This window comes from Ischnura elegans, chromosome 7 (genome assembly GCF_921293095.1).
Source record: "Ischnura elegans chromosome 7, ioIscEleg1.1, whole genome shotgun sequence".
Taxonomy (NCBI): Eukaryota; Metazoa; Arthropoda; class Insecta; order Odonata; family Coenagrionidae; genus Ischnura; species Ischnura elegans.
In genome coordinates this window covers 47,671,672-47,684,330 of record NC_060252.1, presented here as the reverse complement: position 1 = coordinate 47,684,330, position 12,659 = coordinate 47,671,672, and positions in this window count along the sequence as shown.

The window sequence follows — 12,659 nt, the reverse complement described above, 5'->3', positions numbered from 1 at the left end:
CAACATCATCATTGACAACGAAGTTCCCGACTCCTGGTGGACCAGCATAACTGTGCCCATCTGGAAGGGTAAAGGCGACGTCGCAGAATGCTCCAACTACCGCCCAATCCGGCTTTTATGCCACGCCATGAAAATATTCGAAAGAGTGATTGATGCTAGGCTCAGACACATTGTTCACATCACACCCAACCAGTGTGGATTTGTAAAGGGGAGTGGCACAACAGATGCAATACACGCAGCTAGGCTGCTCTTGGAGAGGCACCGAGAGAAGAACAAGCCAGTGCATATGTCTTTCCTTGATTTGGAGAAGGCCTTCGATCGTGTGCCACATGACCTTATCTGGCATGCCCTCAGATCTCACGACGTCCCTGAAGTCTACGTGTCATGGGTGAAGATTCTCTACACCAACGTCACCAGCTCCGTCCGTTGCCCATCAGGAATATCACCGCCTTCCCCAATCACGGTTGGCGTCCACCAAGGATCGGCCCTCTCTCCGCTCCTTTTCATCCTGTGCATGGACACATTCACGGCCTGTCTCCAAGAATCACATCCTTGGTCACTACTGTTCGCCGATGATGCCTTCCTTGCCAGCACCACCAGACCCGAATTACAGCAGCGAACTCAACTATGGAAGGTACGACTCGACAACTATGGGTTGCGATTAAATTATCAAGAAGACTGAGTACATGGAGTGTGGGCCTCAAACCGATGGCACGATCAGCATCGACGGCGACGACCTTGAAAAGGTTGAGAAGTTTAAATATTTGGGCTCTGTCATCAGCAACAATGGAAGCACAACCGCCAACACACGAGCTCGAATCAATGCAACATGGCTGAAATGGCGCCAAGTGACTGGCGTATTGTGCGACCGTCGAATGCCCGAACGATTCAGGGCCAAAGTAAACAAGACCGTAGTCCGCCCAGTGGCCCTATATGGAACTGAATGTTGGCCAGCCACAGCAAATCAAGAACAGGCCATGCATGTCATGGAAATGAGGATGCTGCGATGGATCCTAGGTATCTCCCGCCTGGATCACATCAGTATGAAGACATTCGGAAAAGAATGGGAGTTGCACCGATCACAGACAAGATTCGGGAGGCTCGACTGCGGTGGTATGGGCATGTGGTGCGTAGTGATGAGAACTCCGTGGCCAAAACAGCAATGCGCCTGAGTACTGAAGGACGCCGACCACGAGGACGACCAAAGATGCGCTGGCTCGACAAAATTAAGGCGGACATGAAGACCATCAACGCCACGCCAGTAGACGCCCTGGATCGAGCCAAGTGGAGAAAAGCGGACCCTGCAATAGCGCGGGACAAACGCTAGGATGAAGAAGAACTAATTTAAAGAGCGAGAAATAATATGCAAGTGAAAACGTGATTGATCGTGAACAGAATAATTGATAATGGTCCTTCTAAGTCGGAAACAATCCCGGTCCCTCTAGTGGTTGACATTAGGAATCCTTTCCTTAGTAATAATTTAATAAATTAAACCATTTCATCCGCTACTATGACTCTACTTTTTTGCAAACGGGTACCGAAAATTGACTTTCATTCTATTCACAAATATTAACTCTCAGTATTAACGAGGACGTTTACTAGGGCTATATCCATTCATAACTGAAATTTGTAGTTATGCACGCATTTGCCTACCTTCTATAGCACAGGTCGTGAGAAAAATTTTCCCTAGTCGGATACTAGGTTCATGAGTCTGATGAACTACCTGCGGAAAATTATTGTAGAAGAGACTTTCGAAGGGATCAATTACCCCGAAGGAATCTACATTGAAGGAAAAAAGCAAATACGCGACTTGAGAGAGGTGGAAATGGTATGGACTAGTTTAGTATTCCATATTTACACTGCCAATTCGTGAATGGAATATCACCTCACCATGAATGATATCAAATGCTTCACTCCAGGCGAAACACAAGACTTCATATAACCTCGCATTCCGGAAATTACACAACCGAGAGGGACACTTGACACTCTCCCATGCGTCCTTCGGGAGAATGAAAGGGCAATTCCACGTCCTGCGTATTTTTGCATCCTCTGTTATATCAATTAATGTGTAGTGTTGATTATGTCTCACCCACCGTGAATTAATTCAGTGCAATATGGAATATTCTCAGGGATAAGCACTATTCAAGTTGCTTGTAACTACTCCATCACACGAAATTAACGCTTTTAATAATTTCATTTTCGAAAACGGGGCAATCACTTGGATTTATTTTATTATTTCAAAAATACCTCTCGTAACTGCGTAATGTATCCCGAAACTACGTATACCTACCATTGCTCACCATGGAATTTAAGTTCAATACTAGTAAGGGGCAGTATTTCCTTTTTATTCTCGTATATTGTACTTAACTGATTACATAGTCTTAAACCATTTGTAACACATCGGTTGTACACTTTTTTGGGACTTGATATACTGTATCTCAGCGTAAGGTATAACGTTAAAAGGCATTCTTACGCGTAAAATACGCGTAGATTGGAGGGAAAGATGACTCAATCGCATCGTACACTTCGGCTAAAACCACGCAAGTGAGGGTCCGACATCAGTCAGGGTGGAGAAGCACTGGCCCAGGTGTGAAACAAGAATTTTCACTTTCTTTTTCACTGTTTAACGTGTATCCTGAAGAGACGGTGAAGGAAGTGATTGGATACGTAATCTCAGATTCAAGTCGTACATGGCATCAATTAAAATAAATATGGCCTTAATTCCAATTAGAGGTAGAAAGCAAAATATCTCTGAAAACCTTTTCTTCTTTATCATAGGCGCGGTCATCAATGGGTAGCAGAATAGGTGTTGTCCCGCCGAGGGCTAGGCTTGGCTGTTAGACAAGTCCTATTGGTTTTCGACATCCGCTTACACCTTGTTAATGATGCAGTCACACATTCTGTCTCCTTTATACCTCATTTGGCTATTTCCTCTTTTCATTCTTTATGTCTAGCGCTCCATTACGCCTTTTTTTTCCCTTTATCGCACCTGGTTCATTCGTCCCCACTACCAATTTCTCACCATGCCAATATTCTGAATGCCTTCAGCCTTTTCTCATCCTTCCTCCACTGCGTTCTCATTTACCTACGGCGCAGTTCTTACTTATCCTGCCACAGCAAAAAGAGGGTGGAGCTCTGCACTATTAAATTTCAGAGTGATTTTTTTGTATTCTCTTCCCTGACACAATCTATTTCAACACTCCTATCTTAAAATCCACTCATACTCTTTTGTATTCAGTAATGCATTCTTTCCCAAAGCAATTCCTCACTAGATAACTCCATAAGAGTTGCATTTTTCCAGTAGCCAGCATCCCTAATAACTAAATAGTTTCAGCATCTTTTATGTTTTATTCATAGGCTATTTATTTACTAAGTACCAAATGTCTTGATACCGACAGTTTTAATTAGTGGTCGTGCAACGACTTACAAGAGAGTATCTTCAAAATCTTAGAGAATCTTAAAAATCAAAATTAAAAAAAATTGCTCCCTGGTAGACAAGCCATGTTAATTGTCCCTAAAATATTTCACATATAATCTAGTCACAATATTAATATCATCTATTCACTTTGGTGAAATTGAGAATAAAGTCTAATATACTTGATAATAGTCCCTCAACAAAGACCAGCAAGAGTTCAGGAATTCAAATTAATAATATTTTCTTTAGTTACCTTGGGATGAAAAAGAAGACTAAAGACGTGGAACATTCAAGCCACTTATTACAAGGATTCAAAAAATTAGAATTGAACGTAAAATATAAAGAAGGTAGACTGGAGTTAAATGACGATTAAAACAAATGAATATTGAGAAAACTATGTTAATCAATAATCGCTATTTGCGAGACCTAACCACGCAATCGGAAAATTGTTTGTAACAACCTCAAATTTGTAATAAGATATCAAAAAGAAAATGAGGTATGTTGGAAATCTGTAAACTCCATGACGAGGTAAATGGATCAACCGTGTAAACAATGAGGAAATGGTAATAAGAGTTGGAGTAAAAAGAAGTCTTCTGAACACCTTAAGCAGAAGTATCTCACCATACCAATTCATTGCAGCAACTTATTTGGCCACATTATGAGGCATGATGGCCAGATGACATTAATCGTAGAAAGGAAGGTGCACGGAAGAAGGGTAAGGAACGATCCTGAATAAGATAGTGAAGAGATAAAATAAGTTAGTGAATAGTTAGAAAAGAGTAGTGTGTACCTTCTGAAATGTAAAACAAATTATTGTAATTGATATTATGCTGTCCAGAGTTGGAGAAAATTTTTCATAAGAATTGATGAACATAAAGTCTTTTTTAAATTGTGACGACAAATCTATGCTTCCAAAGCATTTTTATACCTGTTACCATTCATCCGAGTTTAACTTACAAATTTTACATGTATTGACAAAGGTAAAAAGCTGGATTTTTTGGAAATTTTTGAAATAAGTGTATTTTCGAAGTTGTTTGGTGAATGTCTTGGCAATGAGGTGGTACCAACGATGACCGTACCTTTCCTTAACGTGAGAGTCACTCCTCCTCCCTTGAAAACCTTTTCCGATGACCCTGAATAGACATCCCGCAAATGAATACCTAAACTCAACCCCTCCCCCATTCCTGCTTCTATATTTTACCCCACCTACACCTACCCTCAATATAAATACCAGGCTTGCTGTTCCTTTGGTTAGACAGCTCTTGATAATGATGCGTAAGCATTGAAACCGATCGAGGAAGAATAAAAAAAGTGTGGAAAAATACTACTGCTGTTTCAATTATCACTGAATAAGTTGGTCACACAGGACAATTTGTAAAGGATGTAAAAGAGAAGAAATACGTCACTATGAAAAGTATAGCGGATGTGAGAGAAAAATGGAGAGCTGTGTAAAATCAATCTTAGGATTGTTGACTTATGATGACACGATTATAAGTTTAAATATATTTAAATTAACCTAATTTACTTTAAAACACGACTCATGAAATTCTTATATTAGTATTAATGCCTAACCAATGCCTAGCATGCCAAGAACTAACTTCATGTCATGGTACCACATGTCTTTGATCTCCCTAATGGATAGTTGAGCTCCTGCAGGTTCAAGCCTCTTCAACAAGTTCAAATTCTGCAACGTCAAAGCTCAAGAGCTTGCGTCTCATAATCAGACTTGAGAGACATTTCTCCGAATGCATCCAAAATAGATGCAGTCACAAGGGAGACTTTCTGATGCACACTGATGTATTCAAGGAGGACACTTTGCGAGCGCTCAAGTGCTTTTTGAATAATAGCATTTTTTCCGACAATGAGCAACTTTTCTCATAACAAGGCCGGAAAAGACAGGATGCTTTATGTACAGTCTAACTTCTATCAAAAATTCTTCACAATGAAATTCATGCTGTTGCTTATTTTCCATCTCATTATGCCTTATGCGAACATCGACTTAAAAATAGATACTTAAAAACTAAGTCCGAATTTCCAAATTAAATAATGGATTCAAAGGTAAAGACAGATGCTATTTTTGAAAAATGAATCTAATTAATGGAATATTTTAACAAATTGAATTGATGCTGAGAAGTGCACATCGAAGTCACCAGTAAGAAAGATTCTACGACAATTGTAATGAATTAATATTGATTAAATGGCTAACTAAAAATAAATAAGTCAGATAAAATAAGATTTATTATAAAGATATAATTTAATTAAATGGATCTAGTACCACTCTTCTTTTGTTATAAAAAGAGTATACCAACCAGTGACACAACTATCGAGGGAATGAGGGGACAGTCCCCCCCCCCCCAAAGCCTCAGACAAATAAAAAAATTATTTTAAAACTTTTGTCTAGTTTTGAAGTACAATAACTGCATCTGCTTAAAGTTAAATTATAGATGCCAAAATGATGTAAAACGTATTTCCAGGCGTGGCAATTTTCAAACATTTTCCCGGAACTCCCGTTACCTAGAGAGGGGGTCCCCTTCCATGCCCCTCCATCCTCCCAAAGCATATTCCTTGTATAATAATGAAATAATAATATGATTAATGCATTACATTAATTGTCTACGCAAATGCGGCAAAGAAAACGATCCGGCAACTTACTACTCATTCAAAAACAGGAAGTTGTGAAGAAATCAAAATAAATAATTAAAATCTTTGAGAATGAAATAGTGTTGTAAGCTGTGTCAGACCATTAAACATTTGTGAAACATACAATATTAGTGTTTGTGTGATTACGTTTTCTGTTACACAGTTCCACCTAATATCGCCATTCATCCTTAAGTTGGTAAAACGTTGTATCATCTGCTTGGAAGTGGTCCTACGATGAAATTATTTCAATGAGTTTGAAACATAGAGGAAAGCGGAAAATGAAAGATTAACAAAACCTTCACTGAATTGAAAATTATCTTAGTGAACATTAAGTAGACTTAGCAGTAATGCTTTGATCACGGCAGTAAATCACACACCCATTTCTAGGCTATGATGGACAGGCCCAGTCACTGGAGGACATGCAATCCGACCGCTACCGTAAGCTATTAAGTAAGACACAGGGGGCTTTGAACGAAGGAAATAGATGCGATAGTCCAGCAAGCCTCATCGACTGAAGTAGATGGAAGTTTAGATGTCCAGGCAAGGGTCGAGAATGCACGTGAAGGGACTTAAAGGATGGCTTGCGAGTGAATTGCAGAGGATTAAGCACGGGAGCCGTAAAGGGAATGTACTCTTGAGACAGTCATTACCCATTTATCAGCAACAGTTGTCGACGAGTAATTTAGGGGACTTTCCGGTGATATTGATGAGACGCCTTATGCATATTCATCGAGTGGCAGAGCCACACATATTTCGAGGGCCAAACTCATTACCGAGGAATTATCCCGAGTCACGATATCGCGGCCGAGGATTCACGAGGCTGGCCGTTCACTTTATCAAACGCTTTGCAGGACGAGCCATTGGACTGATGCATTCCAGTCTGGAAACCAAGTGACTCGCTGAGATTCATTGCGTTCGTAAAGGGAAGGGTGACTGGAGAGGCCACTGAACACTATACTTAAGGTGTATTAATTTTGACGGAATGGGGACTAATTTATTTTCTATGAACCCCTTAGTGCCTATATATATTTTCGTATTAATATTATAAAAAAATCATATCCCCTTCAATAAGGGGCAGATTTAGGGGGAGAGATCACAGGGGTTATGACTCCCCCTCAAATTTTATAAAAAAATTTCAATTATTGTTATTAGTTTAACAGTTTTTGTATCCTAGTGGAGTAATTGTACATGCAAATACATGGCAACATGTCCCAAATGAGAGAGAAGTTTGATTTGAATTTATCGTAGAGCGTAGCACTTCCTACAAATACTATTAAAAGGAAAAACGCCCCCCTCTCCCGCGGGAGTATTGCATAGACAGGTAGTAAAGAGTTAAATTTTCTCGTCCCAATTAAGGCAAAAAGCGATATAAATGTGTATATTTTTCACATCTTTATCTAAAAAGTAGTATGACCTTATAAAAGAAGTATGCGTAAATAAACGAAAAATATCGCCCATCATGTAGAGGGACAAATTGAAGGAAAAATCGAACGAATAAGACCAAGGTGTGTATTCCATAACTTGACTCCAACTTGAGTCCTCAATCTCCTTCGCGGATCAGATCTCGGACTCGAGTGGAGTCCGTATTATGGAACTAACCTCAATTCTACTAGTTTGAGCTATTTAGTGAGAAAATAAACAAAAACAATGCACTTGAATAAACTATTTCCATTCATGCCCTCCTGGTCATAAAAAACGAGCATAAATTGAGTAAAATGTAGCACGAGGTCGAATTTTAATGGTAGATATTTCTTTTCAAATACGTAAGGCGATTGCGGCGGACAACTTGGAACATGATTACTCAAATTGGGCAGGAACTCCAGAGAGGTCTCGTAATAACAACGTGACAACTGCGTCGAAATTGAGTTGGCATCATGACTTGAGTAACGCTCCGTCAAACGCTCCCAAGAAATAAGTAATAAGGAAGACCAAAAAAGATGCAAGGAATAAGATCATCAGAGAAGTGGAATAAGTATCTTGGGGACGGGGGAATTTGAGAGCTAGAGTATACCTATCAAAGGACTTTATTACTTCGGAAGAATATGTGATGAATGACACAGATGCTATGAAATCAAAAATAAATTAACAAAAATAAAACTTTGGTTGAACTTCTTTGTGGTGAAACTAAATGGCAGAGTAAGCCAGCTTCATCCATAAAATTTCTGGGCGCAAAATTCATTCAAAAATGACTTTGGAAACATATGTGCCTTCTAGTGGCAGTGAGGAAATGCAAAAAGAAGAGCAAAGGTATAATGAGGCTAAGGAGTAGAAGATAAAACCAAATAAAGGACCAGGAGTTAACGGAATGGAGGATGTTTACGTGCTTTGAAACTGATACCGACGGAAGGCTAGATTTATGGCCCATTATAGGCGAAGTGCTCAGGATTTAAGTCATATGCGCAGGAAACCTGTACGCTGTAAGCCGTCAATTTGAGTTAGCGATTGTGGTGGGGCAGGAAGTTATTTTCCCGCGGAGTTCACACCCACGGAGACGGTTTATGAGAGCGAACTGTCACGATTTCCTGGTGCAAAAGCCTTATCCTCGCCTAGGATTACGATTTTTCATTTACTCTGCCGCCTTCAAACCTACAGAAATTGTTAGCAATAAAAAATTTTGGTACTTTTTCGCACGATGCCATATCGTGTAAAAAGTACCATATATATATATGATCGTGTGAAAAAGTACCATCATTTTTTATTGTTCAGAATGGATTTTCACAAGGTAAAGCCAGAAACAATCGAGTTTACAGAAATTGTATTTGAGAGAAGAGAAGACAAAAATGCTGTGTCGCAAATTGTTGAATAAAGCATAAGAAGTAACTAATAATGAGTCAATAATAACTAACCAGCAATTTTTATTAATAATTTAATTTTGCTATTGCTAATTGTTCGTGAACACAAAGGAGCTTATAAGAGTATCGCTATGTAAAAGTTTAGATAAAATGTTAGTGAAGACTCTGGAGTGTAGGTAGCCCTTTACGTTTTTTTATATTACGCTCCTCTAATTAATGCACTAGCTTCTCCATGACTATACTGTGAACACAGCCATCACCTACTTAAGTATTAGAAATCACCACGAGAGAGTCAAATGGCTGATAACTGAAAAAAGACAGTGACCAAGAAATTAACTGCTTCTTTTTAATCCCGTTTTTAGGGGTTTGATTTTCTCTATTTTTAAAAAATAGATCCTGAATTTTAGTCGCACGTCGAATAAAGGCCAACTCCAATTTTGAGGCCAATAGATCAGGAAAAAATGAGCGGTCTATCGGTTTTCGAAGTAAATGATAGTGTAAGTGACCAGATAAGCCATGGAGATGGGAAAATTGCTTTGTGGTGTTACAATTGTATCTGAGATCCGAAAAATGTCTGAGCAGCTGGTATTTATTATTAATCTTTCAACTATTACATATAATGTTTATTAATATTCAAGATGACAACAAATTGTACTTTAATCAGATTCACTTCAAAATCAATAAAATTAATCATTTCTTCTCACCGGACCAAAAAATACGTTCATAAGTGGTGCTCAGAGCGGGTGCTATAATATAATCTGAGCAAATGCACGGCAGTAAATTTATATCAGCAGGAAATCCAACTATCCCCATGTGTACATGCTGAGGATAGAGTAAATCTAAAGGTGTCAGATGAAGTCAAGCATCTGGGGGTTAATATTTATTCAGATGCGTCGTGGGATAAACATATAAAAAACGGAGCCTTATAAAAGATAGGAATCATTAAGCGTGATGAGGGAAGTTTTTCCAATGATAAAGTAAAAGAGAGGTGATACTTTGCACTCGTCAGCTCGTATCTTGAACACGCGGCAAGCATACGGTATCCGGCGCTGAAAGATTCAATTAGTGAGCTCATTTGGGCAGGAATGGAAGCTACGCGAGTCCTTAAAACTGCTACAAACGAACATTAAGACTTATATAGCTTTCACAGGAATGAGGGTAGGACACGCTAAAACTCGGAGGCTAGACTTAAGCCTCGGTGGCTGTTTAAGATAATAACCCATTATAGTCCAATGTTGCTTCTAAGTAACAACAAAAATATATACATTTTCAGCTCTATCCAGGAAAGATTTAAACTATGTGCTCTTTTGTGCTGTAAATTTTAATATCGAAATATGTAACTGACATAATTTCTATGATTGCGTAGATTTTTTCAGATTTTTAAAATGAGAAGACTTGATTTCTCCGAGAAGCAGCTCTGGTTTGGAAAGGGTTTACAAGAAACTTCTTTCAGGGCGACCCTTAGAACAACTTCTTAAAACCTACAGGGGCGACTAAAAAAGATAAAATAAGGCAGAACTTTTATGCGTACACGTATTAAAATTCCTTTTTCCCGAACTTAAAGACAAGATGGATGAACTTTATCAGTCAATTACTTCAACACGCAACTTCTTTTGATTAATTTGTTTTCGTTCACGGCTGGTGCCTAAACACGCTCACTCAGACCGTGTACGGGTTAGCATGTACATTTACCCAATAAATAAATAATATGGAGGATATAATAAAGCAGATCAAACAGATGTGACTTGCGTGGAAGCAGGCAGCCCCTTCTATGACTTAGGCATAATGATCCGCTGGCAGGATTGAACATGAAACCTATCTCAGGCCGATGGAGACAGGGAAAAGTAGAGGAAAAGGCGCACTGGTTAAACACCGTGTCTAATGGCAACCGGCACCAGGGCAAACAAATAAATTACCCATCCCCCGACTCACCCATTCACCACTAAGGAAGTAATGAACTACTGGAAACGATAGTCGTGCCTATGCTGTCGCACGAACGCATATATCACAACTCACGCGATGCCTACCCATTGCTAGTTTAACTGGTGCAAAATGACCCATAAATTAGCACGTTCCAGGAAAAAGATTGACAAGACTTACTTCCACCTTTGTATTTCATCTTTGGTAGTTTTGGAATTCTTGTAACGTAAAAAACGAAGAATCGAAGTCATTAATTCCAAAACATCTCAGGTCTGTTCGACAAGCACTTGAGATGAAACACATTTTCTGTGTATGTATCCTCAAAATTGCTTAAAAGGACGCATACCTTCCGTAAGAACAGTCTTTTTTGGAGGCTTTTTACTTGGTTAAAACTTATGCTAACATCTTCAAAAATTTCAGGGCTCATTAGGTGGATTAGTGTCAATATTTTCTTGCATTTAGAATTTAAAAATGTTACCTCAGAATTTCTGATTTTTTTTTACTCGAGAAAAAATTTAAAAAGGTCTACTTTACAACATACACCTTCAAATGTTGTTATTCGAAAGTTTTAACCGTGAAATACGTCACTAAAAGGATAAAATATGCCTTTCGAGGAATATAGATGCGTTTAATTCAAGCATCATTTCGTTTTTTTCGCCATTCATACGTAATTTCTCTCTAATTTCTGGCAAGTGAACTTGTGCGGGTATTTACCAGTCATTATGGGTTGGATCTGAGCGTTGAAAATTATTTAATTTTAAGAACATAACTTTCTTTGTCACTGCTTTTAGAACACTTACTTGGCATAAGTCAAGTATGGATCCTTGATAACTTAGCTGATTTTTACCAGTTCAAGAAACGATTTCTGACGAAGAACTCATTGATGATAAAAACTGAGCACTCATTCATGAAAAAGAAGCATTTTAAATTTTTAATGAATAAAAAATGATAATTATAGATAGAGGAAATGTTAAGAGAGCCCTAATTACAGATAAATTTAAAAAATTAAAAATTCAAGAAATAACTAATCTAATATTACATTAGGCTAAAACAATGTATGAAAGGTTTATAAATAATAGACGAGCCATTCGCTTTTAATTGTGAGGCAAACAATGAATGTACCAACTTTGAAAAAAATATCTAGGGAAATGCTGAGTTGGATAAAATATCAAGTAAGTTGATTATAATGCTCACTGGGATTACTCACAAGACTGAATAGTATTGGGAACATTGGAAATGGAAATAGCTGGCGAAATAAATATAGCAATGAAATGTAGAATTTGTGCGTCAGAGGTTACATTAATTGTATGTGATAGCACCATAGTGGGTGGTGGTTGACAGCATGGAAATATATGAAGTATCCTAGTCCAGATCTGCTTTGGAATATTTTTTCACAAATTATTGTGTAAAGCGAATGAACACTCAGCAGCAAAAATGCTTACACATCCCATTGGAAGATGCCATCAAGCTCGCAAAAATGTTTACTGGATGGCAGCACGGATACAAATAAAACACGTTGACATATAGAATAAAATAATACAATGTATCCTGAAATAGCCATATAAAGAGCACTAAAAATTTGTAGACAAAAAATAAAATTTATTTTACTCTTGAAATTAGAACAAAACTTTTATTCCGAGGGAACGACTTTAAAAGCACTCACCCAAACTATTTCCCACTAATATTATTCCTGAAGCCGTTAAAAAGCCAGAAGTAACTCGTAATAAGTGTGAACCCGCCGGGTCCCCACGCTAGGGTTCCATGCAATAACACTCACCAACAACAATACTCTCGTCAAAATGGACGACGACCGCAGCTCCCTCGAATCTTTTGATTCTCCATTATCACCTGAAACTGCTTCAGGTCCATCAGAACCTATTGACAAAGATCCC